Source organism: Cryptomeria japonica, chromosome 11, assembly GCF_030272615.1.
Source record: "Cryptomeria japonica chromosome 11, Sugi_1.0, whole genome shotgun sequence".
NCBI classification, from domain to species: domain Eukaryota; kingdom Viridiplantae; phylum Streptophyta; class Pinopsida; order Cupressales; family Cupressaceae; genus Cryptomeria; species Cryptomeria japonica.
In genome coordinates, this window is record NC_081415.1 from 331,208,756 (window position 1) to 331,231,012 (window position 22,257).

Below are 22,257 nucleotides of genomic sequence, written 5' to 3' on the forward strand. Positions count from 1 at the left end.
ATACCAGTTTTCTCTTCCTTTTTTGATCATGTCATTGTGGTTGGTTACCGGTTTCCTTGAATTCCTTGATTGTGCAGGATCATTTCTCCTCTTGTTCCAAGTAGGTCTATGTTGCTCATATCCCCTTTAGCTTCTCTCACACTGAGCATGATTGTTCCACCGGTTTCCATAGGAATGTATATTATTCTTCCTGCATTCATAACTTCTATGACCTAATATATTGCAGTTATAACAAACATTATTTGCATAACCAGGATAGGGGATATGCATGTATCTACTCTTGGATACATTATCCTCATATGCATGATATTTGTGAGATCCTATATTATTCCTTCTATATCTCTTTCTACATTCTTCTTCCCTATGGCCATAACCATTACATTCAAAGCAATAACCGATAAACAATGGCATATGATTTACAAATTTATTCCACCATACATGGGGAGATCTTATTTGTTTACCATCTCCATTTCTTCTTCTCCAAGGATGGATTCTAGGTTGTCCATTTCTTGTAGTTCTTCCATCTGATCTCTTCTTCTCCCACACTTTCTTTGTCTTGTGGGTGGTAGCACTTCCTTGTCTTCTACCAGTAGGGTGTCTTCTTTGTTATCTTCTCATGTTCTTGCTTCTGGTGAAGTTGTCTTCTCCCATTTTCCCTTTTCCTTTGGGATCTGCATTGTTCCTTCTTCTTGTAGCATCAGTGTTCATTTTTGTCTACAGGTCTTCACTGATTGTGGTCAGGTTAACCTTCTTTAGGGGAGAATTTCTTAGAATGAATTTTTGTCTCCTATTCTCTCCATTTGAGGAGACAAATAAAATGTCATTGTGGGGGACATTCTTGCTTGTGGAGCATTCACTGGCACCACTTCCTAATCCATTGGTATCCTTGGCACGCTTTTTCTTCTTTAACATCTTATCCAAGGCATCGCTGCTACCATCAAACTAGATTCTTACCTTGAGCTCATCCTGACATTTCTCAAGGTCATTTCAGAGAATCTCCATTTCTCCAATCAACTGCTGATATTCTTTATCTTTTACCTCTAGCTCAGATCTTGGAGCTTTACACCGACACTCTTTGGTGTCATCTTTTTGAGTCTTCAACTCTGAGATACATTTCTCAGATTCTTCAAGGCATTTTTTCAACCGGTTCTACTCTACAATGAAAAAATTCTTAAATAGCTTGTTTGATTCTACATTAACTCCTATTGATGTTTGATTCTCAATATCTATCTCATGGTCCATGAAAATATGAGTCTCCTCATCACCATTTCTACTGTAACAATCCAATCTACCCCTGTCATTTGTACATGTGTTTGCTGCATTGTTCTTCTCACTCTCATAACTTGATCCAGTGGTAGAGGGTTCATTTCCATAAAGCTTCTTTAGTCTATCCCAGGGACTCTTTGTCGATATGTACTTATCCACCTATGTGGAGACATCACCAATTAGTCCAATGAAAATAGCCTTCATAGCTTCATCATTGCACAAGGATCTTCTTTCTTCTTCAGAACTAGAGGGAGAACTGACATTCCTAGGAAGACCATTAACAACCGCCATCCAGAGATCATAACCTAGGGTGGATAGATAGACTTCCATTCTATAACTGTACATGGTATATTTTGACCCATCAAATACAGGAGCTAAAATTGACTCACACTTAACCATTGTGTCCTAGACAGGATCTACCCAAGTGAGTGAAATCTTGATAAACATGCCACCTATGCTCAGATACCACTAAGAGGGGGGTGAATCAATTTTTCTTAGTATTTTCCCTTTAACTCTATTATGTGTGTATATCGGTTATCATCCTATTACCTAGTGGGTTTACTGGTAAGATAAATCAAGACAATGCAATGCAAGCATACACAAGGGCCCATCCCATGACACTAGTATGTATGAGGATAATCCAAGATGGGAAAAACCTCAATGAGCATTATTGTTGGAGTCTACTGCTCCAATCCAGTCTCACAATGAAATATGTTATAAAATTTAGGGCACCAAACCAAGGAGCTACAACCCCTGATTTAGAGAACCAAGCCAAGGAGCGCGAACCCCTAATTTAGGGCACCAAACCCTGCATTGAGCTACAACTCAGTGATCACAATGATAGCATCAAATACAAAAGTATTTATATTGTTACAAGTGAATCTTGTAACCATGGCACATACTTCACTCTGTCGGTGAGACACCTTCTCTTCTACATCAGTTCACCTCTTTGTTGTTGCTTTACTAGTTTACACTCTATTAGATACCTTGCTCTGTATCTGCTTCACAAGATCTCTCCTTTGCTATTCTGCACTTCAGCACCCTCTGTTGTCTTCCTGTCAGTACAAGCACCTACCGATTATCTTCTCTAATGCAATCTAGCTACTTTACCGATTGCTCAAACCATACCAGTTAAACCCTTTGTTAAAACCTATCACTAGTTTAACCTTCACTCACTCAGTCACTGTTATTTTCTGCTATTTTCACTCTGACTGATCTAACTCTCTCATGCAGCGGCTATATCCTCTTCCATCTGACAACACTTAACAATATCTTTGGCTTGCATATTTATAGCCCAGCCTTCCCGCCAAAAGCCACATTCAAACTTGGCGCCTTAGGGTTTTCTCCACTGATCATGAGGCACATAGAATCCAAGCAAATATGATCAGATCACAAATTAGAGATGTCTTCTTGCACATGTCCACCATTTTTTTGCCTTCCAGAAAACGCTTTCTATGTTTGGCATTTTGTATTCAATTAATCGATTCATCCCTTAGTCAAATGCCATAAATGGCTTAGCTATTTCCTTCACCAACTTGACCTACATGATCAATCTTTCCTTGATCTCAAGCCACAAATCTTTGTCATGAATCCTTGAGCTTCATAGTCAACATTAATGCTAGACCAATCACCAACTACCTCACCGACCACACTTCACCGACCTGTGAATGTTTTATCTTCTTATTCATGTATGTTTGCCACTTCATCTCCTCATGGCATCACTATCTTTATCCACCTCTTCTCATTGATTTGGTTCATGCTTAATCACTGACCACACACTAAACCGGTATACACCTACCGGTCTAGTAAACCTGTTGGCACAAATCACCTTGCGGGTTAACCTTCTTGCCAATGATTTCTTGGGCTTGTCAGTGTAGTACCTTTTCCTAGTCATCCAAACATACCGGTTCACTGCATGTATCATGTTCATCATCAGCTGATGAGGGCCTTTTGATTCTGCACTTCTTTTCATACCGGTCACCACCTAGATGACTCCATGTCATCATTCTCAAACATAATGCACAGAGGCAACACCTTTTGCAATCTGCAATATGATAACTCATGATTGCAACCGCAGACCTCATCTTCTCCTGACTGGGTCTCTCATATGTCGATTTTCCAAGATGGCAAACTCATGAATTCAACTCCTTATTTGTTCTAGTAGAACACTCAATCGGTCAGCACTCTTGCTAACCTACCTTATGCACATGTTCATCAAATGGGAAGTCTTTTGCATCTACACCTTGTCCATATTACCAGTGGACTTACATATTGGTAAACACTCTTGATGACACTATGTCATCAACCTTTAACAAACTCCATCTTTAGTCCAGCCTTTTTTCTCTATCTCCATCTACTTAGCCTTGCCTTCTTCCTGATTAGATCGGACCATATCTCAACTGGTTTGTCAAAGTGACAAACCCATCACTCTTCATCTATATCGGCAACTCAACAGGCCTTTTCTATCAGTCCAGTGCATATTCCTGATCTCATGCACTTGAGACATTCCTTTGATTCATCGGTAGATCCAATTTGAGCCTTCAAGCACCTGCTTTTACCTCTTCTTCCCTATCTAATATAATTATGATGCACACTATGCATAATAGGAGATAAGCTCCACTTACCAGTTGACATACTCTCCTTACCAGTGATACACTGTATCGGTAACTTGTCCATTTCATCCACACAAGTCAGACACTAACTTGTGTACCGGTGACCTCAATGATCATTCCTCTGAATGACATTCTCTTCCTTACCTTACCGGTGATCTACAACACAAGTTGACATCAATGGTTGCATGTCAACAATACTCCCATACCAATTGTCCTTCTATATCGGTTGACATCAATGACAACATAATGCCAACATAAGCATCCAAAACCGATTCTAGAGGTTTGATCATACCGGATCAGAATCATAGTCAAAACCAAAATGATCACCAAGGCTAACCAAGATAGATACAACCGTGATAGTCTCTAACCAGGATACAGTGTTGACATCAATGACAACACTTAACCAAATCCAGCATATTTTCAACAATTTCCCCCTTTGGCATTGATGGCAACATTAAATGTGAAAAACATCCAAGTGTTAAGAAATGCCAACAAACTTGAAAACCAAAATATCTAGCAATTTTTACATGAATACCTTCTCCCCCATTGACATCAATGACAAAGGATGGATACTAAACCAAGAATATTGAATGAAACAGTTGACTACTCCCCCTGAGTAGTAGCATCATCTTCATCAACTCCAATCAAAAAAGTATGTCTAATAAGCTTCACCGGATTGATGCATCTCTACATCACTAAGTCTCTTCCAGAGGGTTGGTAACCCCCAACTAATCTCTGAGATATTCAAAAGTGCCTTAGGCAATGGTTTCATTAGAATATCTGCAATATGTTTCTTCATAGGCACATAAACCAATCTGACTTCCTTTGCTTCAACCCTTTCCTTCAAAAAATTACACCTTATAGAAATGTGTTATGATTTGGAATGAAATACCAGATTCTTTGGCATATAAATAGAAGCACTATTATCATAGTGAATAACAATAGGCTCATCATAACTTACCCTTATATCCTTTAACATTTGTTTCATCCATAAAATTTGAGTATAGTTGGTAGCAGCTGCAACATATTCTGCTTCAGTTGTAGAAAATGAGGTGGATGATTGTCTCTTACTAAGCCATGAAACCAACTTCTTCCTAAGAAAGAATGCACCACCAGTAGTTCTCTTTTGGTCATCCACATCTCCTACCCAATCAAAATCTATATATGTGCATAATGTGAACTCATCATTCTTTGGATACCATAACCCAAAGTCTGTTGTGCCTACCAAATATCTAAATATCCTCTTGACAACAATATCATGAGTTTCTCTAGGATCTAACTGAAATCTAGAAGCAATACAAACATCATTCATTATATCAGGTCTTTTCTGAGTTAGATACAACAAACTACCAATCATTGATTTGAATATGCTTGGGTTCACCTTAGGTGATTCATCATCCTTTAACAATTTGCAACCGGTTATCATAGGAGTAGCAATAGGTTTAGAATTCTCAAGTCCAAATTTCTTAAGTAACTCCTTCACATACTTAGTTTGACAAATGAAAATACCTTTATCAGTTTGAGTAATTTGAAAACCTAAGAAAAAATTCATTTCACCAATCATAGACATTTCAAATTCATTCTTTGTATTATTAGCAAATTTCATGCATAGACTTTCTTCTCCTCCAAAAATGATATCATCCAAAAAGACTTCAATAATCAATATGTCATCATGCTCAATCTTGTAATATTTGTTACTATCAGCATTACCTTTATTGAAACCAAGATTTGAAAGATATTTATCCAATCTAGCATACCATGCTCGAGGGGCTTGTTTTAGTCCATATAAAGCTTTCTTCAATCTGCAAACCATTTCCTTGTCTTCTGATAAAGAAAATCCATTAGGTTGTTCAATATAAACTTCCTCTTCAAGATCTCCATTCAGAAAAGCACATTTAAAATCCATCTAATATACTTTGTAGTTCTTGTGTGCAACATAAGCAAGAAAAAGTCTTACCACTTCAATTCTAGCAATCAGGGCATACGTTTCCCCATAATCAATTCCTTCTTCTTGTGAATAGCCTTTGGAAACCAATCTATCCTTGTTCCTTACCACTTGACCTTACTCATTCAATTTGTTCCTAAGAACCCATTTAGTTCCAATAATGTTCTTGTCTTTAGGTCTAGGTACAAGTTCCCATGTCTTATTCTTCTCAATTTGATCTAATTCCTCTTCCATTTCTTTTAACCAATTTTCATCCTTACTTGCTTCAATGAAAGATTCTAGTTCAATTTGAGAAATTAAACATACCTTTTCAACAACTAACCTTCTCCTAGTCATCGCACCTTTCCTTTTATCACCAATAATTTTATCTTTTGAATGGTTTAGCTTTACATACCTGGGAGTCTTTGAATTTTCTTGATTTGCTGACTCATTATGTTGTTCCTCTGTCACTGTTGAATTTTTTTATGCTACCAGTCTCACTGGTTCACTATTCTGAACTAATTTTTGCATTACCAATTCTGATCTGATAAAACCATCTTCAAGTCCATAATCTTATGCTCTGATTTGATTACTGTCATGCTCATCCACCTTGACATTTATGCTTTCCAATATCCTATTCAATATTTTGTTATAACATCTATATGCCTTGCTCTTAGTATAATAACCCAAAAATATTCCTTCATTATTTCTAGGATCAAACTTTCCTAATGCATCATGTCTTCTAATGTAACATTTACTTCCAAATATTCTAAAATATCTGATAGTGGGAGTATGACCAAACCATAGCTCATAAGGAGTCTTGTCGGTATCGCCTTTATGTTGGGATCCAAGAACACTGAGAGGGAGGGGGGGGGGGGGTGAATCAGTGTTCTGTCGGGTATAATATTTTTAACCTTATTAACAAATCCACTTAATAACCAATATACATAAAAGAAAGTAACAACAAGTTATAGCAATGCAACCACAAGAATTAACACCATAACACAAAGATTTTTTACGTGGAAAAACCATGGTGGGATTAACGACCCACAATATCTATCCACTGGCCAAATGAATAAATATTACAAGAGAGGCCTACACCTACAGGAAGGCACATTGCTCATCATAAAGGAGCATCACTGACTACAGATATGAAAGACTGAATTACAAACAAAATATGAACTCTGAATGTGCATTTGACATGTTGGATGAGTTCCATTTTAAGCATTGTCTATACCGGTTTATACTATAACCTCCCTTATCGGTAACTTAGATTTATTTCTAATCCACTAGACAAACAACCAAGACCAACTATAGATCTTTACATTCACAATTTGTCGATCAAGGTCTTGCTCGCATAATATCACATAACCTTTCATATCTTTGTATATCCAAAATGACCTAACCGGACTAACTTTTATACCCATTTACATGTATAAACATAAATGCCTTATGTCGGCTTACAATCATATTCCAAAAGATAAGAGACATGTCGGCCCAAAAAAATATATAAACATAAAACTATATGGTCGTTGCCACTTCCATGTTTGACGAATCAATCTCCTATGTTGGATTTAGAATACCAGTTCCAAGTTTTCCGGTCACATGCCTGTCGATTCCCTAAATGCTGGTGATATGAATGTCGGTTACCTTGATTGTCGGATCTTCCATGAAGTGTGTTGCCATCAATGACAACACCTAGAACCCAGATGAGTGTCAATTACCAACAATCTCCCCCTTTGGCATTGATGGCAACACTCATGTGAAAAATTGATTGTTGAAGTGATGTACCGATTCCTGTCCAAAATCTAATCTCCCAAAGTTGGTCTCAGAAGGCTGCTCCCCCTGAGCTATACATTACTTCTTATGTACCTTAACATTTTTCACATCCAACCTCTCCCCCTTTGACAGCAATGCCAAAGGTCAGGGTAAAAAAATAAGAAATGAATGAAATTCTATACAAATCAAAATTGTGAATACTAGATCTAGATGTACTTGAAAATATCTGGATAAGAACCCTTCAAAAATTCCAAATAAGTGTCCCAGTCGGTCTTTAAAGTTCCCAATATTGATACAAACTTGTTCAAAATGTAAGCATGCAATTCTTCTTCTGTTAGGGTTGCGAGTGTGGGCATATTCATCTGTCCTATACATTCTCGTGTATGAAGTAACAAAGTATTAAGTCGAGGACTGACCAAACCTCTTAATTCTGTAGCCCGCTGGATTAACTTGTCCTTTTCCTTCTCCAAGGCTGAAATTTTTTACTCTAAAAGCAAAATTTGACCATCAATAGAGCTCGTCAAAGACTCAATACCATCAAAACTGACTACAAGTTGTTCCAACTTGTCCTCATCCGCCTTAATTTTATTATCCAGGTCTGTTGTTAGTTTGGTTGTGTTGGTGCAAGATCGGTATATACAACTACATTGGTGAAGTGCTTCATTAATCCTTGTAGTTTCTTTTGTTGGCCTAGCTTTGTCTGATGTGAACATATTATCACAGGTGACCTTCCTAGCTACATTATATCTTTCAATCAACTACCAGTTTGACACTTGTTGAAGAGTTTTATACTCTTGCCATGTGCTCAGTCAAACCTTTCAACTTACCAGAGGGACTTGCAAAATTAGAATTGCCTGCTCAATAACTTTCTTATCCTCCGATCCTTCCTTCTTCAATTTCAGAGCTACAGCAAAGACTAATTTAAAACTGCTCAACTGCTCAATATTCTTTTTCTCAAAATGACCAAAATCTTCTTGGTTGGATGAGTCAAGTGCCAACAATGAGGGACCAACAGTCAGCGAAGGTGTTGGTACTCTGACTTTAGTCTATTCAACTTGTCCTTTCTCCTCTTCCTTTTGTTCTACTTTATCATTTACCTTCTCCTCAACACTGGTGACTTCGCCACTTGGTGCAGTTATTTCTCCTGCCTCTACCTCATGAATTTCAATTGTATCAACATCAATTACCAGAGGAAAATTATCCTCAATATTATCTATGGGTTTATTGATCTCTACACCTTGCACAAGTGTTACTGTCGGAGGAATGTCTTCACTTATTTTTTGTTTGAGAACATGTGGATCTTCACCTAGTATACCTTTACCCTTAGCATCAATCAGGATGTTCGGAATGTCAGACTTAGGAGGTGTATCCAGTGATGTAAACAAACTCGGTTTATCAACAAATAATTTAACCCATGCCTCGTGAGTTTCCTTGACTATTTTATTCACTCTGCCCATCATAAGACTTACATGCTGGTGTCTACTCTAGAAAATTGTTTTATTAGCAAAATCTAGACACTGTTGCATCTCATCTCCAGTAATAGCACCACAAACAGTCAATAGTTCTTGAACATTTATATGTTTATCTTCCTTAATAACATATAACCTCCTAGCATCTAACTTATTATATAAATTTGTCAGTATTTGCCTCTCAATCTCAAGTAAATATTTCTTATATATACCTGTATAACAGAACTGCTTCTTCTATCTCCTTTTGTTCTTTATCATCCATATCGACATAATAATGTTGTATATTACTCAAAATACTATCATTTGTAATTTGATCAATTAATTCAGCAACAAAAAGAGGACCAATAACCTTAATACTTTTTCCAGATTCAAGAGTTGTATCTAGATCAGATTTCTTCTTTTTATCAGGGGTGGGAGCAGACTCTTTGACTGATTTTATTTTCACAGTAGCCTTCCTCTCCTTCAAAATTTTCTTCTGAGCTGTCAGAGGAGTGACTTTGGTTTTCTGCAACTTCCCTTCCTTGGGCTTCTTCCTCTGAATTCTCATATAGATCTTAGGAATCTTTGGGGGTTCTTCCTCTATCTCAAAACCAGATACAACAGGGGCAATGAAGGTCTCCAGTTTCTTCCTCTTCATTATACCCTTGCGGGTTCTACTTTTGGAGAAGCCTGTATAGTTGTCAGAGGAGATGTCTTTGCTAAACCAATGATTTTTTTAATTTTAGAGGACATTTTCTAGACAACCTGTCCAACCTTCTTTATTTGTCCTTCCCTTTTCTTCTTGTTGAAACCTATCTTCACTTTTGATTCCTTCTGCTTTGCAGTACCAAAATTTTTCTCCTTGTCATCAATCGGGGCATCAATAAGCATCTTGGCATAAAGGTCCAAGATCTATGCATCAACCTCATAGCCCATTTTAGTAACCCAGATTATTCTAGGCTACACTACCTCCATTAAAGTTTCATCCTTTTTGACCATGAAGCATATGTTGGTAGATTATTTATCAACTATATGCTTAGGAATCCCTTCCCTCTTCTTTATTTCTTTTAGGAATGCTTTGAAATAACCCCACATAATGGAGTCTCTATCCGGTCCCAAATTTCTCAAGATATCCTTAATCTATTTTCCCATTGGTATATCAAGGCCCATTGCCTCTTACTGGATCCTGATATCTCATTTAGAAAGAAAAGCATTAAACAGACAATGAGATTTCCATTTCTTTTCTCTCTTAATCTTTCCCAAATTCAAAATCAATTCATCGCATATCCATTGACATAGATCACATCTCATTTTCTTTTACCATCTTGTGTGCACAGTAGATACATAAATTAGAAATAGATTTCAGCCGGTTGGATTGAGTTACCTTGTATCTGATCACCATGCTTGCAAATTGAACAACTTTATCCCTGATGGTTCTAATTTGCATCGACCGGTTGTCAAAGGTGGCACTGGTTAGCTTGTTCACTTCATTGTTTGGAACCTTCCTCTTTCTTGATGCATGTCCAACCTGGGGTAAACCAGTGATAGCATGAATCACCTCCTTGGTGATTTTGAAGGGCCGGTCAAGACACATGAACTCACCATGGAATTGACTCAGCACGTACCGAATCATCTCATCCTCAAACTCGGGCATCTCTAGAATATTGGTGAAACCTTGATCCTTTAGAATTTGAAATTCTGGTTTGATCAACCCATCCTTATTCAGCAAAGTGGGCATGGATACTGACTTAATCTTCGATGATCCTACATCCTCCAGACTACAGTAAATATAGGCTCTCACATCTTCCACATAGAGAACTCCATCAGAAACCCTATAAAATGTGTCGATTGACTCATCGACCTTTGCAATTTGGGGGCATTATTTGAATTTTGGATGTGGATGATCATTAATGTCCACCACAATAGGGGTAGCCACATCTGCCAGAGTGGGAGCAGATCTAGAAGCCATTTCGATTTCAGAAAAATAGCTTGAAATCAGAGAAAATACCTCTCAACCTAGGCCAATGAAAAATCTGCTCTGAAAATACTAGAAATTTCTAGAAAATTCTCTTAATCACCTTTGATCACCTCAAACTTTCTCTGCTTAACTCTGAGTGTTGTGTGATCAGAATGAAGAAACTTTTCCCTTTTATTCTATGAAACCCTAATTTCTTATTGACATTAATGAACGCTGACATATTATACCGAATTTAAAATCCATTATCTTAGTGCCAGTTATCCTTCAGACCGACTTCTCCAAGATCGGAAATAAGCTTTCAGACCACTACTAGGGGTAATGTAGGATTTGTCATTAATTTGCCTCCCCCTAAGGCTAATGCCTTAGTTACCGAATGAGTTTCCTACCAGTGTAGGAACATTCTATTTTGTTGGTTGCTTAACTGGGGAATTTTCCTCTATCAATTGATTTTCAGAATTCATAGCCCATTGTTTAGCATGAGCTTACTAGATTTCATCAACCTTTTGCTTTCCCTTTTCATTGGATGTGTCATTCCTTTCTGGTGTATTCTTTCTTCTGCAATATTTGGCATTGTGTCCTATTTTGTTGCATGCATAGCAAGTAACATTGTCCTTCTGCATTACCTTTTTGTATCCTTGATCATTCCTTGACCTACATTGATTAGCTATATGTCCAAATTTTCCACATGCATGACATCTCACATTTATTCTACAATCTTTTGTCCTATGACCAAAATTTTTACAATTTGAACATTGACCAAGAAATACATTATTATTTTGATTTTCTCTATTCCTACATTGACTTTCTCTATGACCAAACTTATTGCAAACAAAGCATCCACCATTAAATTTATGTGCATTGGGTTGCCTTATCAGTGATTTCTGATTCTGATTGACCTTCTGACCAGATGTGTCATCCTAATTTGCAGGACCAGAGATTTCTCCATGCTCGAATCCAAGACCTCTAGTGTCTCTTTGATCCTTCAATAATTCATCAAGCTTTGCAGAACTGGGCTTAAACTTGTCTTTGTATTCATTTGCAACATGCAGATCACTTCTTAGGACTATCACCATTCTTTCCAACTCTTGCTCATTGTTCTGTGATTGCACTAATTCATTTCTCAACACAGTATTCTCATGCACCAACCTAATTCATTCCTCATATCTGTCTTTCTGAGATATAGAAAGATTTTCTTAATTCTTCTTTTAGTCTTCAATCTCCTTGGACATCCTCATGGTCATGGCTTGCATTTCATTCTTCATGACACCATTCTCCTAACTCATATTTTGACATCATTCCTTAAGGGCATTCTTCTCTTCATCATCTAGACATCGTAAGAGTTCCTTTGTTTTAGCTTGAGCAGATGATAACCTCTCCTTCAGGGTAAGGATGAATTTCTTTGAAGAATTCAACTCATCTTGCAGCTTCAAGTTCTTCAACCTTTCAGCATCGTAGTCCTCAAGTGCTACTTTAAGTTCCTTCTCTATACATCTTCATCGATTCTAGATTCGGGATCTTCCTCAAGGTGTTAGACTTATTCTGAGGAACCAGGCTCTAATACCAATTGTTGGGATCCAAAAACATTGAGAGGGGGGGTGAATCAGTGTTCTATCAGTTAGAATAATTTTAAACTTATTAACAAATCCACTTAATAACCGATATGCATAAAAGAAAGTAACAACAAGTAATAGCAATGAAACCACAAGAATTAACACCATAACACAAAGATTTATACATGGAAAACCTCAAAGAGGAAAACCCATGGTGGGATTGGTGACCCACAATATCTATCCACTAGCCAAATAAATAAATATTACAAGAGGGGCCTGGACATGTAGGAAGGCACACTGCCTAGAGCATAGTGCTCATCACAAAGGAGCCTCACTGACTACAGATATGAAATACTAAATTATAAACAAAATCTAAACTTTGAATGTGCATCTGACAAGATGGATGAGTTCTGGTTTAAGCACTATTTGTACCGGTTTATACTGTAACCTCTCTTACCAGTAACATAGATTGTTTTCCAATCCTCTAGATAAATAACCAAGACCAAATATAGAACTTTACATTTGCATTCTATCGATCAAGATCTTGCTCACATAATATCACATAACATTTTGCATCTCTGTATATCCAAAATGACCTAACCAGACTAACTTTTATACCCATTTACATGTATAAACATAAATGTCTTATGTCGGCTTACAATCATATTCCAAAAGATAAGAGACATGTCGGCCCAGACAAAATATAAACATAAAATTATATAATCATTCCCGCTTCCACGTTTGTCGGAGCAATCTCCTATGTCGTCTTTAGAATACCAATTCCAAGTTTGTCAATTACATGCCTATCAATTCCCTAAATGTCGATGATATGAATGTACATTATCTTGATTGTCGCATCTTCCATGAAGTGTGTTGCCATCAGTGATAACACCTAGAACCCGGATGAGTGTCAATTGCCAACACTTTAATGTGTACTCTGTTGAAAGCGTATACAACGGTATTGAGAGCCTCTCTCCAATAGATATTAGGTAATTTAGCTTCAGTCATCATAGTCCTTGCAGCATCCAAAATTGTTATGTTCTTTCTTTCCACCAATCTGGTTTGTTGTGGGGTTTTAGGCGCAGAAAATTGTCTTTTAATACCATTCCTTTCACAAAAGTTGTTGAACTCACCAAATGTAAACTCACTGCCATGATCTGATCTTAAGAACTTTATCTTCAGTCTTGTTTCACTCTCAACCATAGCCTTAAATGTTTTGGATTTCTCAAAAGTTTCAAATTTCTCTTTCAAACATGCCACCCACATCATTCTAGAATAGTCATCAATAAGTAACATAAAATATCTATCACCTTGAAAACATTTAGTACTTGATGGTCCACACAAATCAGTATGAATAAGATCAAGAATTACATTAGATTTATCATGTACACTTCTAAAAGAAGTTCTAACTTGCTTACCCATTTGAAATTCTCTACATACCGGATTATGAGGTTTAACAATCTTGGGCAAATCTCTAACATCATGTATTGTACTGATCTTTATTATGCAATCAAAATTAACATGACACATCCTCTTATGCCATAACCAACTTTCATCAATCTAAGCAATTAGGAAAGCCTTCTCACCAGAGTTCAACTGAAATATATTTCCATTAGTTTGAGTTCCAGAAGCAATCTCCAATCTATATTTATTTATGATCTTACATTTTCCATCCTTGAATTGCAAATGAAATCCTCTATCCACCATCTTACCTACACTTAAAAGATTATTCTTTAAGCCTTCAACATAGTAAACATTATCAGTATTAGTCTTACCATCCAATGATATTGTTCCTTTGCCTTTGATCCTACATGTCTTGTTATCTCCAAATTTGACCAATCTGCCATCAAATTCTTGCAATTATAAGAACTTTCTTTTGTCACTAGTCATGTGATGTGAGCAACCATTATCTATAACCATTCATCCTTTTCTTCAATTTCAGTAGTCAAGGCCTTTTCCTCAATATGTGTTGGTTCAATGACAGATTCCAAAGAATCATCCTTGATAGCAATAAAGGCCCAATATTTGTCGGATGAAGCACTATTACCGGATCCACTCATAGCTTCATCATCATCATCATCAAAAATACCATCATCATCACTAACATAATAACATGATTTATCCCTATTCCTTCTAAATCTAGGTCTGCTCTGATGTTCAGGATTAGGCTTATAATTCCTCATAAATCTTTCATGATTCCTAGCAGCTCTTTTAGGACATCTAGATGCAAAATGACCAATCTTATTGCATGAAAAATATTGAAAAGGGACTTTTCCTTCATACTTACTTCTAGGTGGTCCTTTAGGAATTCTTCTAGCAATCAGGGCTTCCAGCTCTTCAATCTCTTTTTATTCTTTCTCAATGTCCTCTATATCCTTAGCATACATCTCTTTCCAATCTATCTTTTGTTTACTGGATGTAGATGCTCTAAATGCAATCTCAGTTTTAGCAACACTTTGATCTCCAAGTTCTTCAAGTTCAAAAACAGTCAATTTCCCAAGTAGTGTATCTTTGGTCACGAGGTTACTTGACATTGTTCGGAGTTCATTGATAGTAATAGCCTTCATCTTGTAAGCCAGAGGTATAACACTTATAACTTTTAAAACTATCTCATCCTCACTAACAGATCCGCCACAACATTTGATACTCATGACAATTTCATTAACTCTATCCATGAAAGAACTTATCTTCTCATCTTCTTCCATCTTCAAAGTTTCATATCTTACCTGGAAACCTTCAAGTTTTGCAATCTTCACAGCCTAGTCACCTTCATAAAGAGTTTCAATCTTTGTCCAGATCATCTTAGAATTCTCCAACTCTATGACATTCAATAGCTTTTCATCAGATAGGGTGCTTAACAATGCTTCTTTTTCTCTTACATCATTTTCAGCTCTCTTCTATTCATCAGTAGGTGTCGGTGTTCCAGAATTAGGATCATGAGGTATATAGTCTTTCTCCACTATCTCCCAAACATCAACTCCAAGACATCTGAGATGTATCTTCATTTGCTCCTTCCATATCTTGTAATTTGTACCATCAAATTTGAGGCTCTCCTTCCAGTAAGGATTGAATGTAGAGCTAGATGTAGTTGACATCTGATCTCCTCAAGCGGTTAAACTTCTGTAGAGATGACCTTGCTCTAATACCAATTGTTGGAATGTACTGATATTGATGATAAATTGAGAGGGGGGTGAATCAATTTACTAATAATAACAACAATCAATTCAATTATAAACCTTAAACTAGAGCACAACCCAATGAAGAATATAACATGAAATCACAACACACATAACACCAATATTTTGATGTGGAAAGCCTAGAAAGGGGAAAAACCATGGTGGGAAACCCTACCCACAATCAAATGAATACTTTGTAGTAGTATTATGAACAATTACAATGGGGTCTGCACATGCAGAAAGACCAATAGCCCAGAGCGCATTGCTCATCACAAAGGGAAGTCTCACTGATTTACAAAATCATCGGACTACAATCTAGAAACCAAAGAACTATGAGAGTAGCATCTACTAATGCTTGATATAGTTTCAGTTAAGCATTGATGTCTACTTTGTAATACAAAACCTTTCCAACCATCACCTGAATGATATGACTTTATTCGCACTTAATAGTTCTCTGATAATGCAGACTTAACCAAGCATCAATATCCCATCTATCTTGGAATTACATGAGCAAGTCACCTATAAATACAAAACATCAACCTTGTTGACAAGGTCGGCTAAACACTAAACCCATAAACCCATAATTACAAAATTACATCATACAATACCACCAGACTAATATTATTAATTTATATTACATAGCATGGACCTAAATCAAGTAACCAAACAATTATATCCATTGGCGATTCCTCTAAGACCAAAATCCAACACACTTCACTTGCTGGTAGAAACTCTCAGTGAATCTCTAACTAGATCCAAATAGGACCACCATAAAAGCACACCATCTAATGCAAAGTCACCAAATGCTCAAGATATGATCAAGAATCACCAACAACATGAAAGAAACTAATTCCAAAAGCCAAACCGAAAATCCACTGACTTAGTCACCAAAACAGCATACCGGTAATGCTATCCGGGAACACCAGAAGTCGGTAAAGTCAAAAGATAGCCGGTAACTGGAAATACCAAAAGTGATAACCAAACCATGAAACCACTAGAATATAGAAAACATATAACCATCAGAATAAGCATCCAAAACCAATTCCATAGGTCTGATCATACCGGATCAAAATCATAGTCAAAACCAAAATGATCACCAAGACTAACCGAGATAGATCCAACCGGGATACAGTGTTGACATCAATGATAACACTTAACAAAATCCAGCATATTTCCAATAAACACATCTTAACTAAGACAAAAATAAAATCATAGACATTATACAATGATCCATAATCATGGGAGCAATAATATGAAGTGTAAACACCTAAGGTCAACCAAACCTAAAGTAAAAACCATCAAACTTTGAAACCACATTTTTGAAGCCTAAAAATGCAGACCAACTGAATAGAATGAAGCTAAGGACATTATCAACTTATCATTAAAACTGCAACACCAGAAACCATAAAGCAAAGAAATGTGGAGCATGCATTTCACATGGAAACATTGTCAAACATTGCCACACTCTGGTGAAGAGAATTTCCCTAGAATTGCAATCCAAAGCATGAAATCTTGAATCTAACATCTCTAAACATTTCTTATCAACATATCCAAACTTCATGAATAGATGTACAATATAGAAGAAACGCAGAGAAAATATCTCTGCACAACTACATAGGAAATTCAACATCAACTATACCAACCAATCACTAATGGCAATCAAAGCATGTTGACATCAATGACAACATATAAACAACTCATTCTACCCAAACTTGCAACAATCTCCCCCTTTTTCATTGATGGCAACACATCAACAACAACAACAATATCAACAACTATCATACCAAAATTTTCAAATCCAATACACCATTCTACCTCTACTTTGCATAAATCACTATCTCTCCCCCCTTTCTACTTACTCTCCAATATTCTCCAAACTTCTTATTCTCTCCCTCTTTTCCTATTACTTTCTAGTCAATGAAAAATGACAACAAGGAATTGCATATAAGATTGATATCTGTGACAACACAATGCATCAGTAACCATCATCTATAATTATCCATACATCTCTATCATAAGTCTATATTTGTTGCATATTCTTCACAAACTAATTGTGACAAACCAGATAAGGTACTATTTTTTACACATATAACACAAGTACTCTTACCTGCATATTAAAGATTACTCAACATTACTATCAAGCAATATACTTGTTCTCTTCTCCATGTTGAAATATCCACAACTGTAGATGTTGGGAAAGCCACACACATAAACAAAAACACCACCAACAAACAAAGCATCAACATCTAAACCCATAATTAGCAACATTTGCATAATATTTCTGAACCATGTAGTTTGCATGACTGATCATCAATTGAGAACTAGACAAGTGATTAACAACTAAAGAACTGAACAAACATATCAATTGATCACCAAACAAATCATCAACTGAGCACCAAAAAAATCATTAACTAGATCTAAAAATGGGCAAACACCAGATAGGTAGACCATATTCAATATCCATGAGACTGGTCATTTACATTAACTACTTATGACAAATACCAAACAAGTTTAACATTAATGAAAACACAACAGAGAATTATTCAAGTTTCCAACAAGGTTCACTAGTCTAAAAATACAAAATTGAAAACATTCCCAATCCCATCAATTTTATTATGGAACAACCAATTAGGCCCAACTTTAGACCCTTAGGAGAGTTGGTAACATGGATTGATTATTGTCTTTTGATGTTGATATGACTGGATATGGTGAAGACAAAAAATGATGCAAGAACTAGGAAATTGACAAGAAATAACATAAACATAAAGATATAGAATTGGAAATCAGAAAGTAAGCTCAAATCTAGAAATAGGATGTAGAAAGGAACTTGTGTATTAAATATGGACCTAAAAGTGTTGGTCTATGTAGTGAGGTACTCTAGATGAAAGGTATTTTCATTATCTATGATGCACTCATTCCATACCAATGTGCTTTGTAGATTATTCTCCCAAAATTTCAATAGAAAAGTGTTGGTCATTGGAGTAGTGCTCCATAGACCAAGGGTTTTTTCATATTAAAAATTTGGAATTGTGTGTTTCTATTTGAACTTTTCAAATCTACAACATCTCTATTGTCGAATATAGAACCTACATATAGAAAAGAGAAAAAATTCCGGGCTATATAGGGGTTTGCCTAAGTCAAACCCTGAGTAGGAATTAACCTCCACTACAACAATGATGATTTGAAAAGAGAGCTTACCCTTATAGGGAAGAGGCTAGTAGCTTTTCTATGAATCTTGTTGACTTGAATCCTCATGAAAGTTTGATGTTGCTTTAGAGGAGTTCATACATGCCTTCACTCATGGAGAAAACACATAAACTTGATCATGGATGCTAACTTGAATTTTTTACTTCAAATCTCTCCTCCTTGAACATGCCTGATTGTTTTTTCTCAATTGGAAAGCAAATTGAAAACTTGTAAAAAGATAGATTAAATGAGGGGATGTGAGTTGTATTTAAATACAAACATACAAGAAATGTGTTCAATTTTTGAAAAATGCCAACATCAAAGAGCACTTTCCCACTAAATAATTTCCCAATCATTTGAGGTTCAAATTTGGGCCCATTTTGACTAGACCCTAGGAGGAAAAGGGTGTTAGGCACAATAGTATAGGAGGACTAGGGTGTTAGGTGCCACAAAATTAGAATTTTGAGCCACAATCTAGGCCAGTAAGCATGGAATTGAGTTGAGCTTATGGATTTGTCCATGGCATGAGCACAATCAATCATGAATCAAGGGCATAAGGTAAAACCACCAAAGTGAGCCCCAAATGATGTAAAATTGTATGAGGATACAATTTATGACACTACATATATATTTAATAAATCTATATAGAATTATGACAAAGACACATGGACAAAATGTCCCATAGCTATAATAGAAAATAAATGTTCAAAAATGTTACTGAAGGAAATAGATTACAAGCTTCCTTTGATTGTCAAGTGGATAGAGATGCATATGATTTTGGTTGCTTTCAAACTCACTCGCTCCTCCTCTCTAAACTTTTCTAAATCAAAAGTATAAACATTAATACATATAATTTGAATCATAAAATGATATATAATAGAATAATCACTTACTACCTACAAGTATTCACTATGTTCATTCTCAATAGGGGCACATCTATGATCTAAAGTCGTAAGGCCTGCAGCAAGAATCAAGATATAAATTAAGCTACAAAGAAGTATAATTAAATTTTTTAATATTAGACTAGTAAAGTACAACATATATAATGTGAATGTGAGGCCCTACCCCGAGCCGTCATAGCATTTCAGTTATTTTCATCTTGGACCTATTATTGATACTTTATTTCGATGCATCATGGATATAGATTTTATATGATCCAGTGATTGGATAACATGGATATGGTGTATGTCATTTATTTTGATTTGCAGAACTTTACTATGATGTTAGAAAATATGGATGCAAGTCTTACGAATGATTTAATTTCATGATGATTATTATAATGTCATTGAGTGAATTGCTTTATGTGGATTTTATTGGGTAAATGGTAATTTGATTGTTATGATGGAAATTGTATGCAGAGTGTCTGAATTGTATTATATTGAATTTATATGTGATTATTTGGGATTACTAATGTGTAAAATGAGATGTCCAAGAAAACTAATCCATGTGACCATGGAAACTATTTAGAGAATCAAGCCTAAACCTATTTGTGTTTATGAAGCCAAGGGTTGTCTATTTGGAGAGACAACACCTCATGTGTAAATTTGTTTTATTTGTAAATGTTTATGCTTGGATGTGTGTTTAATTTGAAATTGTTAAATTTATTAATTCTAAAAAGGGACATTGCCATGTGTATTTAAGTATTGTGTGGTATCACTTGACACATGTATTGTGAAGTGAGTTGGCAATGACATGTCCCTTGGAGGGAATTTGTTTTACCAATGCATTTTTTTCAAATATCCTAGTATGGTCCGAAGAATGTCTTGGATAGGGAGCCATTAGAAAGGTCAACTCAAGGTTGACCCGTAGGTAAACTTTGGGTGAGTTTCTAGAGGGTTAAACTAACTCCTAAGGTTAGGTTAGGGGCATTTTTAATGGGCCATATGATATACCTATGGGTAAAGGCCAATTTTAGCCATGTGTCCACTCCCTGGTGACTATCTAGTAACTTCAAAAGTTGAGTTTTTCAAGATGGCCGAATTTCAACTTTTGAGGATCTTACCTAGGTTAGACAACCTTCCTAATGAGTGATATTTCTCTTCCCCATTTGATTTTACCTTTTTGGGGTTGCCTTGTTTAGGGATCTTGTAAGGTGTTGGGAAGACCAACCTATGAAAATCCCTCACCCTTCCCAAGAGGATTGGAAAGAGTGAGGAGTGTCTTCTTAGGGAATGGTTTGAGAGGGAGAAGTTTGATCACCCACTCTCCATTTTTTGAGACATAGAATCTTGAGAAGTTGGAAATTTTGGTATGGAAGTTTTTGGCTAAGTCTTGAGAAGGCAAAGATTAGTGGATTGGGCTTCTCTCCTACAACTCCCCTCATTTCTATTTGCATATTTTTAAGGTTGGTTGAATTACTTCCTTTTATATGTTGTTTTGTAAATGTGAAAAGATTGTTTATCTTTTCTTTGGTAGTTTTCTTTGTAGGCTTGAAAAGATGTTTTGAGTTCTTCTTTGTGTGTTTTGTATTGCATATTTCATGTTATATGTTTTGGGTGTTTCAATCTGATACTCACCCTTGGGAGGGTAGAGTAGCCTTGGGGGTGAAGGGTTGCTTGGTAGCCTAAGAGTGTAGAGACTCTCTTTGGAAGAGAGTGATAGACAAGGGTTATGGGACCCTTGCTGCATTATGTTTTATGTTATGCAATGGGGGTCATAAGGGGAGTTTTTGGGCTTGTATGTCATGCGGGACATAAGGATATTTATTGGGATAATTTTGAACTTGTGGTTATTTTACTTGGTAGCCTTGCAAACACATTGTGTTCTCCTATTTGCACATTCTCCTCTAGGTACTTGGTCCACCTTCACCCCACAAGAAATAGTCACTCAAGTGACTTTTTTTATCCTTGGGTTGGGAGTGCTTGTGTTGTGAGTTCTTCTTGCTTGTGTGTTTATGTTTGTGTGTAACCCATTTAGCCTTGGTTCTCCTAGCTCGGGGGTGGCTTCATATAAGCCTAGGTTGGGAGGTGAGCCTCCATGGTCACAACCTACAAATGTTATTGCAGGCTTGCTTGGAAAACAAAGATTGGAGGGGATACTATTGCACTATCCTATTTTTATTGTATTTAGTTGCAAGAAAATAAATGTATTTGGCAAGCCCTCATTTGGTAGGGAACCATGATGTAATAAATGTAATTATTTGACAAGTCATATCATGAAATAAAGATGTATTTTTACTTGAGAATATTCTTGCAAAGAAAAAAAAAAGATATTTGGGTTATTTCCTTATAGATATTTATTACTTGAAATAAATTAGGAATGAAATTTATTTCTGCCTTATTAGCCATTGAAAAAGAAATGAAAATAGTTAAATGTTAGTAGTGTAGTTATGTAAAAAA